Source organism: Arachis ipaensis, chromosome B05 (assembly GCF_000816755.2).
Source record: "Arachis ipaensis cultivar K30076 chromosome B05, Araip1.1, whole genome shotgun sequence".
NCBI lineage: Eukaryota > Viridiplantae > Streptophyta > Magnoliopsida > Fabales > Fabaceae > Arachis > Arachis ipaensis.
In genome coordinates, this window is record NC_029789.2 from 128,316,239 (window position 1) to 128,327,008 (window position 10,770).

A 10,770-nucleotide genomic window follows, 5' to 3' on the forward strand; every position below is an offset into this window, starting at 1 on the left:
TTGGAAGCATCGCACATGATTTCAAATGGCTGGCTCCTGTCTGGTCCTCTCACAATTGGAGCTTGAATCAGAGCAGTCTTCAGCTTATCAAACGCTTGTTTGCAATCCTCACTGAACTCGAACTCAATATCCTTCTACAGTAATCTAGATAAGGGAAGTGCAACCTTACTAAAGTCCTTAATAAATCTCCTGTAAAAACCTGCATGGCCAAGAAACGAACGAACTTCCCTCACAGAAGAGGGGTAAGGTAAACTGGAAATAACATTCACCTTAGCTAGGTCTACAGAAATGCCATTATTAGATACCACATGTCCTAATACAATTCCTTGTTGTACCATAAAGTGACATTTTTCGAAATTTAATACAAGGTTTGTATTAACACATCTATCTAATACTCTAGATAATCCATCTAAGCAAAGGCTAAAAGAATCACCATAAACGCTAAAATCATCCATAAAAACTTCCATACAGTCCTCAATGAGATCAGAGAAAAGACTCATCATGCACCTTTGGAAAGTAGCTGGTGCATTGCACAAGCCGAAGGGCATTCTCTTATAAGCATAAGTCCCAAAAGGACATGTAAAAGTAGTCTTTTCCTTATCCTCAGGAGCTATATGAATCTAGAAATAACCTGTGTAACCATCTAAAAAGCAATAATGTGATTTACCTGACAGGCGATCCAGCATTTGATCAATGAATGGAAGTGGGTAGTGATCCTTACAGGTAGCTTGATTGAGACGCCTGTAATCAATGCAGACTCTCCACGCATTTTGAACTCTAGTTGCTATGAGCTCTCCATGCTCATTCTTCACTGTAGTGACTCCAGACTTCTTGGGCACCACTTGTACTGGGCTTACCCATTCACTGTCTGAAATGGGATATATGATATCTGCTTCCAATAGTCTGGTCACTTCCTTTTTGACAACTTCCAAGATGGTGGGATTCAATCTTCTTTGGGGTTGACGGACAGGTCTTGCTCCCTCTTCTAAAAATATTCTATGCTCACATACTTGAGGGTTGATGCCTACTTTGTCTGCCAAGCTCCACCCAATTGCTTCCTATGCTTCCTCAGCACATCAAGTAACTGCTCTTCTTGTTGAGAAGTAAGTTCCCTTGCAATGATAACTGGAAACCTCTGCTCATCTTCAAGATAAGCATGTTTGAGATGTGGAGGGAGGGGTTTCAATTCTAACTTTTGATCATGGGCAGGCTCTGGATTATCTGGAGCTTGTGAAAATGACGAAGTGTCCTCATTGTCAGTTAAAAGGGTCCCCACACTTGGACCTTGTCCAGTGTGCCTCTCTTCTAACTCTTCCTTGTGAACTTCAGCTACACTTTCATCTATGACATCACATTGGAAGATGGAACGATCTTCTGGGGTTTTGTCAATGACTCCATTCAGATTGAAGATTACTATGCGGCCATCTATTTCAAAGGAGTATGTTCCTGAAAAGGCATCCAATTTGAATTTTGATGTCTTCAGGAATGGTCTTCCAAGTAGGATTGATGATGGCTTATTTGAATCATTATGGGGCATCTCCAAGATATAAAAATCAGTGGGAAATGTAAGTCCTTTAATGTTCACCAAAACATCTTCAGCAACTCCAACCACTGTAATAATGCTTTTATCTGCTAACACAAAACGAGCTGCCGACCTTTTTAAGAGAGGGAGCCTCAATCATAAATTACACAAAACGAGCTGCCGACCTTTTATACTGACACATGCTCCTAAATCACACATGCAATCATAAATTACTACACCACCAATAGTACAGCTAACTATACAAGGACCTAGATCACTACATTTTTCAGGTAATCCTCCCATTAAAGCAGATATAGAACTACCTAAAGGAATAGTTTCTAATTCATTAATTTTGTCTTTATGGATACATAAGTCTTTTAGAAACTTTACATATTTAGGTACCTGCTGAATAACATCAAAAAGAGGAACAGTTACCTCAACCTTTTTGAATATTTATACCATTTTGGGGTCGGGTTCCAGCTGCTTCCTGGGCTTCCTTGCAAGTTGTGGAAATGGAATAGGAGTGGTGTCTTCTGTGGTGTCTGCACCTTTTGGTGATTCCTCCTGTGGTTGAGCTATTTCTTCTTCAGCTATGTCCTGTATGTCCTCTTCCTCTTCAACATCTTCTATTTCTACTACCTCTTCAGCTGAGGTGTGTTCTAGTGGGCTTGGTTCCTCCTGACTCCTCTCCTGCAGTGTGGTTCCAGACCTTAGGGTGATGGCATTAATGCCTCCCTTTGGATTGGGTAATGGTTGAGAGGGGATTCCAGTGGAGCTTGAAGGTTGGTTAATGGAATTTTGCGTTGATCCAAGCTGTGACATAAGAGCTTGCAAAGTAGAGGTGAGACCATTCAGACTGGCGTTAATACTATTCATGTTATTTTCCATGGTCTGTTGTCTTCGCTCAAAAGATTGTAGTAGCTCTTCATTAGGAGATAAAGAAGAATGAGTAAATTGAGATGTCTGCTGTTGATTGTTCTGTGGTCCTTGGTTTTGCCTCAGGTGAGGTGCTCTGTAAGGTTGATTCTGCTGCCTGTTATTGTTATTATTCCACCTCTGATTTCCCTGATTATCTCTGCCTCCTCTGTTATTGTTGTCCCTCCAATTCTGGTTAGAATTGTCCTGCCATCCATGGTTATTATTTCCACTTTGATTGTACCCTTGGTTGGGGCGGTCATAGAAGTTATGAGTGGATGCCACCATGTTGTCTTCTTGTTGGAGCTGCGGGCATTCATCAGTGTAATGGCTACAATCAGCACAGATTCCGCAAATTCTTTGCGGGACTAATTGTTGGTTTTGCTGTGACGAAGGAGGTTGAGCTTGCTGAGCTTGTTGTTGATTCAATTGCATCTGCTTCAGCAAGTTGGTCATCTCACATATACTCTGAGCTAGAGCCGCAGTCTCTCTGTTAGAGGATACTTCTGCAATGGCTTTTGAACGGCCTTGCTTTTGCCTGTGGTTCCTAGTAGATTCAGCTAAATCACTGACATCAGTGATCTTGTACTTCTTCATAGATNAACCGAATCAGTAGAACGGGGGCTGGTTTCTTCCTCAAGTTCACTCTCAGATCCGCCCTCAGAGCGGACTAACCGACGCTGTTCTCGCCTTATTCGTGAAATAGTCCTTTCAATTTCAGGATCGAATATTAGCAAGCGCGGATCAGGAAGTGAACGCGTCATTTGATGGAAGAAACATGCAGCTCATAGTAGCAAAATGAAATAAAATGCAAATAAATAAATTCTAATTAATAACTTTAGCACTCTATTGCAACTCCCTGGCAACGGCGCCAAAAATTGATGTGGCACAGAAGTTGGTGAATTAAAAATTATTAAAATAGTTACGTTGCAAGAATAGTTCTTAACTCACCAAAAATCTGCCTATCAATTTAGAAATATGTCACAGAGAGTTTAAATTAAAAATTACTGGGAGTTGGAGTCCCAGGTCGTCTCCCAACGAGTTGCAGAAAATTGTGCTATTTTATTAATCAGATGTTCCAAGAAGTTGAGTTAAGTAGAGGGAAAATTAAAAAGAGGAAATTTAAATAATATGAATAAAAGCCTTGACTGGGAGTTGATTAGTTGGAATCTCTATTATTGATGGGATGATTTCAAGATTAATTTATAATTAATGGTTGTTCCGTTTAGTTATCCTTTACTAGGTAAAGGAAAATCAAACAAGTTGGAATGCTAGATCTGTTCACGAGTTGCAACCCACTTAGTTCAAAGGGATTGGTGTTAGTGATTAGATAACAATCCAATAGTTAACCCAATTACAAATTTTCTTTCAATCCTTCCAACTCAAGAGTTCCTTTCAATCAACTCCCCATCAAGTGAGAGAACTACTCGCTCATTGTAAATAATAAACCCATAACACATGAAAGGGAATTAAAAGAAGACATGATTATTGGAATGGAAATTAAATAAAAATGGAAGAAATAGTCATTGTACTAAATAATTAAAGTTTCTAGGAAGCAGTTTTCAAACATGTTATAAATTCAGGAAGGGATTATAATTTCATGCTAATTTAATGAATAAGTGGGTAAGGATCATGATAAAACCACACAATTAAATACAATATAAACCATAAAATAGTGGTTTATCAGTATGCTGTTTTAGTTACATGCTACGCATTTTCGATTTTTATATTTACATTAGAAATGTTGGCCTCGTAAGATTATATAACTATTTGACCAAATAGCAAAATTAATTTCATTATCTTTGATCGAGAATAAAATTCCATAGTATTTAAACAATTTGAACATGAATAATTTCGTACTTTCAAGATATTAGTTCAAAAAGACTTATCATCTATTCTACTCCTTTAGTAAAAGCGAATCTTTCGAACCCATTTGGAATTCAAATATTATTTGTGAATAGGAGTTCTGTCTTATTTTTTATCTTACATTGTTTTACTTTATTCACAACATTTATTCTTATACTAATTGTTCTTTTCTTTCTTATAACATTTTCTAATTAATTTCCAATGAAGCAGCATAAATGCAAAATTATTTATTGACACAATGAGATACATTTATTCTCAATTGTTTTTATTTATCGTAAATTTTTCTAGTTGTTTTTACGTTGATATTGCTGGTAAGTACTATTTTATTTTTCAATTGCATTTTGATTGCTTGATGCTCATACGGTCCTATTTGTGTTTTTCCTTCATTAACTTCAATTATTTGTTTCTTAGACTGACGAAGTTTAACTACAGCTTTAGTTAATAAACTCAAAAACAAGGTGATGTAAAAGATCAAAGAAGTCCTGGTACCACACTTTGGGAATAATGACTGTGGTAATAGTCACTCTAAACCCATCAATAGAGAAAACAAATGCTCTGGTAACATTATCTAACCGTACACAATTTTAACTATATATTTGCATTTTCAGTTTCCATTCGTTAGAAATTTTGAATTAGCACAATTATGCAAGCTTTTGATCAAATAAATTGATTTTATTATTTCTAATATATAACCAAGAGTTGGATCATATATGAATTTAAATCAACTTACAACAAATTTTTCTTGTTCTTGTTTACATTGCCATTGTTATAATTTTTTTTTCTCTTTTGAAACCACACTTTGCTTGCTCAGTATTTAATTCATGCTATTTTATTTAAGTCTTTTTTTCATTTTCTTCAATTATTTTGCTCCCGTAATAAAGAGATTCAGTTATAGTCTTAACTGACGAATTCAAAATATGAATTTAGAATACAAAAAAAATCCAAAAATTAAATTGAATGACAATTGAGATGCGAATAACCACTTATATATTCTTTTATTTTAATCTTCAATACGACATAGTCTCTTATAAGGTATTCACTCACCTATTTACTTGAACCATTTTACCTTAATATACAACTATATTTAGTTGTATATTATCAATATGTATTTCATTATTGATTGACATTCTTTAAGTATATCTGGTACTATTTTTTTTTCTATTTATACATTTTTGCGTCGAAGTCTTATATATAGGATAATACAATTACGTCAATTATCTCACCAAAACAACTGCAGCAACAGTACTGTCATGCAGATTGAAACTCGGACAATTTGCATTTTCTAATGACCACTCGACACCAAAATTAATATACAAAGACTAGCCTAACAGGTGTATCACAGTCTAGCTTATAAGACGACAATATGATTATGTGTTATTTCTTCATTAATGAAATATCTTTACTCTTTTACTTTCAATTTTTCCTATCATTTTCATCATTCCTAAATTGATCTATAAGTCATCTAATACACGATAAACATAAACTGCTCTGCTACGAATCTTCAGAATCATGTACAAATCTTCGACCGAGATATACTCCCCCATAAAGCACGTTACCAAGTTATGTATCACCAATTCTTTTCATACAAAAACAAACTTACAATTTGGATGGTCAAATTCCAAAAGTAAATTACAAATCGATTGACATTGAGTCAACTGCTCAAGCTTATCTAGAAGGATATTCAGATCTATTATTCAAATTCGGTAATTTGGTTTTCAAGCAAATCACGACTTTTACTCCTCTATTGTCTGAAGATACTATCCACAAATAAATATCTGTGACTTAATTAACTAATCAAAATCAAGCTATACTTCGATTTTCAAATGCACAAGCTACCAAGCTATCTATCGATTCAAACAAACCGACAACTATAAGTCGAACTCATTTCAAACTACCCAACACCTATGAATCGGAATAATTTCAAGCAAACTGATCTATAAGTTGGTACAATTCCAAATATGCTATGCCCAATTCCAACCCGATCTATTACATCGATTCATTGATTTTCCAAACAACTCAAAACAACCAACGATATCGATTTGACCTATCAACAACAGTCCTCACTGATTACTACTAGTCATGCCTATTCAATCTTATAATTTCAAGAGCAACACATATCACTCAGCCTATCTTGTATAATTACTTATTGACATTTGCCAAATCAAGTCAATGTTTATCTCTTTTTCTCATCAATATTTCTACTCCTTATAAGTCAAAAATACTTTTTTGATCAAATTATTTCAAAGCATCAACTGTCATACAGAACAATTATCATAAAAATCATGCTACCTCTATTAACCTCACTATACTCAAACATCATCTGCAATAAATTTATAGACATATCGAATCACCTAACAATGTTAAGTAGCAGTTTATCAAAAGTACAAACAGTTTTCAACAAAACCAAATCCAAACAATCTGACAGTTATACATTGGAACAAATTCAATCATATTTTCTTCTATAAAGTCTGATTCAATCCAAACAACCTGACACTTGTATGTTTGGAATAATAACTCCAAACAAATTTGTATCTATAAATCGAAATAAGTCAAAATAAAGCCGATGCATACCAAAAATCTTTTTCAAAGAAATATTTTATTCTTCATGCCATTAAATTAAACTGGGGGCTTATCCTCATTATTTAACCATTATTCCTAATCATTCTCAAATTTCTTTTACTTTACTATTCACCTACACCAAATTTCAAGCATGACTACCATTTTTTCATACAACAAGTTGAGCTTGGGGGCTACTACTATTACTATCACTATTCCAAACTATGATTACAATCACTATTCTGAACTACGTTTATCATTCCGTTTTATAACACCAGAAAAACTCAAGCTCAACCCGTCGTATCACTACAAAAATATAACAGGTCAAGCTTGGGGGATATGATCAGTTAGCTATAACTCGACTCAAGTAAAACTATAAATCAGAATCTGCTTAAACACGTGCTACATGGGGCACGTGTTTTGCTCTCCTAACGAACTTATCCTATAAAATTAAACAACTACGTGCCAACCCAAATCGGCGCATGAATCTCTCTACAAATCTCTCTAAACAAGGTCACTAAAACACAGTTACGAGATAATTAGCTAAAGTTCCGCAAAAGCAGTTTTGAAAATATTTATAACCGCCCCAAACACAACAACTTTATAAATACAAGTGACTTATTAGGTCACAGGTATATTATTCATTCTGAATAACTTCATATTTATCTTTTACTCTTACTAACTTCAGCGTTGGAGTGCCTTTGCAGGTGTCCACCGTCACCGTTCTTGGAGAAAACCGACATATCATCCTTCTTGTCCAAGGAAAAGCGAGTCCAAAAACAAGCTATAGCTTGGAGTCGGCCACTCACACAAGAACAATAATCATGGTGAGACAATGAAATAGTACTTTTGCAGAAAATGATAATTCCAAACAATGAAAGAGAACATTAAAATATATTGGCAGAGTGATTAATCAAACGATGAGTTAAGTTAAATTTATGCGACAAAAAGAGTCCTATAACTAATTTTTTACAAGTACTTCAAGTTAAATAAAATTGACAAAATAAATAAATCTACATACAGTTATAAATTTTCACCTTTCTACTTACACAAAATAACAACATCATGAATTTGGTGGTACATCTAAACTAGTTCCAATGCCATTATTCTACACATCATAAATATTAGTTAACTTATAATCTTGTCATTTCTATTCTTCATTTCTAATAATTTGTTATTCATTAGTATTTTTATATTTTACCTCAAAATTATAATTTAAAATCCATAAAAATTAATTTCATAAAAATTATTAAGAAAAACTAAGGTCAAAACCAGTCCCAACGACCAATAAAGCCCAACGCTTGTAGCTGGACAAACGGAATCCAACACAACGCCATTCCGTTCGTTGTTCACACAATCGACTCAGCTCAGAGACCCTCCCTATGAGCGCCCACAAAGCACAAACTGCTAACCTCCTGCACCATTCTATAAAAGCCAGGTAAATATGTCAACAGAATATACAACTAAAGAGAATATCTATATATATATGTATGATAATTGATTTGCACCAGAGAGTGCCCCTCAAATAAATGTCCAAACTCCAAACTGCACAAAAATACAAAATATATTTGGGAAGTTTTGTGGTGCTGACAAAGATTATCTGCATGGTATGAAGACAAGGCGTGTCGTTGTGAGAGTGCAACGCGTGGAAGGTGGAAGGTTGATAGGTGATCAGAGTTCTACGTTGACCGTGCATGAGTGAGTTGGTTTCCCGTTTTGGTGGGAATGGTTAATTATGCGTTAATGGCGTTGTTAAGGTTGTTAGATGTTGATGCGTGAGCATCTTTCCTATCTTTTCCTAGTGAATTTGCATTTGAATTGTTAAGTTTAATCAAGATTTAAATACTTTTTAGCCACTATGAATACTATTTCGAGTTGTGTGCAATTTTTTTATTTCAGGTAGCATTCGAATGGATTTGACGGAGTTTTATAGAAGAAAAGGAAGAAAGTGGATGATGCTGTCAACCCTGACCTCCCTATACTCTAACAGATATAACTTGAGCTATAAAGATTCAATTGACATGATTTTAGTGGCATTAGAAAGCTAACTTCTAGAGCTTTCCAACGATATGTAATAGTATATACTTCTTCTTCAACCTGTACGGCTATATTGGCGCCTAACTTGGCTTTTTCCAAATTAGGCGCTGAATGAAGCACTTATTGCCAAGGCCAAGCCTAACTTTAATTTCCTAAAGTTAGGCATGAAGATCACTCAATGCACTCCAAGACATGCTGCCAAGGCCAAGCCTAACTTCAAGAAAGCGCCAATCCAAGGAAAAGGAGTGGTCCCCGCATCCATCAATTATTATGCTCGAAGATTTTATTTAATTTCGATTAAATTTTATTTTATTTATAAATAGGAAAATATATTATTTAGTTTTACAAAATATATTTTACATTAATTAGGATTATATATAAAAGAGAAAAAATTCAGCCCTTTAGCCTCTCTTCTCTCTTACCTCATTCTGCACTTGACAGTTTTTCAGAACCCTAGTTTTCTCTCTGAGCCATGAGCAACTAAACCTCTACTGTTAAGGTTAGGATTTCTGTTTATTATACGGATTGATACTATTACTCTTCTATTTTAATTACTGTTTTGATTTCAATTTCAAGAATTTGTTTTCATTCTTCATCTTATGAATCTGGGTGGAATGGAAGTGTGACCCTTATTCTAATTGAGTTGTTGTAAACCTTAGAAAAGCAATTTACTTGAACAGCTTGAAAACAATTTCTCCTAAATTTCTAATTATCTGGATTTAACGGGATATGTGACATATAATCCTCTTATATTTGGATAATTAGGATTTTTGTGGCACATAAACTAGTTTTGAACTTAACCCTCTAATGGGAATCAAGTGACCAAGGAATTGGCGGTTGATGAAGGTTAGAGGAGACTAAAAAGGTCTAAGAAATTAGGGTTTAGTCAGTTACAGTTTGCCATAAATTGAATCTTGCATGATTAAAATAATTGGTAATAAAAGTTAATCTGGAAGATAAACATCTCTGAAACCTTAACTGTTTTACTCATATATTCTTCACACCAACTTACTGCTTGCTTTATTAATTCTCTGAATTTACTGTTTAATGCAAATTGGAACCCAAATACCATTTTCTGCTTGTCTGACTAAGTGAATCACTCAACCATTGTTGCTTGATCCATCAATCCTCATGTGATCGATCCTCACTCACTTGAGGTATTACTTGGTACGACCTAGTGCACTTGTCGGTTAGTTTGTGGACTTTAAATTCCGCACCAGCTGTGTGGGCCAGAATGCGACAGGCTTGGATAATGGGTTGGATTTGATACTGGTCTTGCAATTTTACGCTGGAGAAAAATATTATTATTATTATTATTATTATTAACTGTTTTTCTAAAAGTTTTATTTTCACACAACTATCACAGCATGCTACAAAAATGCTACAAATCTACAATCCATATTCAAAAGAGATCAGTTTCATCAGAATAAAAGCTACAAAAAATCTATGATCTAGTTCAGTTATTCTACAAAAATGCAAAAAATCATCACATGGTCAAAAGAGTTAATTAATCATGCGAACTAATTAACCAATTTGAATTTGTCTAGTTCCATTGGCTAAAGATAAACTCTTGAAGTTTTGATCTATATTAAATTAATCTTTGACCTACCAATCCAAAAAATACCGTAGATTTCTACACAGTACATATCGATGGAAAGTCATTAACAAATCCGGTTCACTATTCATAAAGATTGATAATTGAGAATTTAACAACTTTATAAGTTTTCTTTAACAACCTTCATGCTAAGTGCTAACATGCATCACACAAATAATCAAACACAAATTTCCCTTATATTAACAAAAATTTGCTGGCCCACAAACGACCCAGCCCAATAATCCAACTAAGTTAACCACATCATTTTCGCTAATTAAAC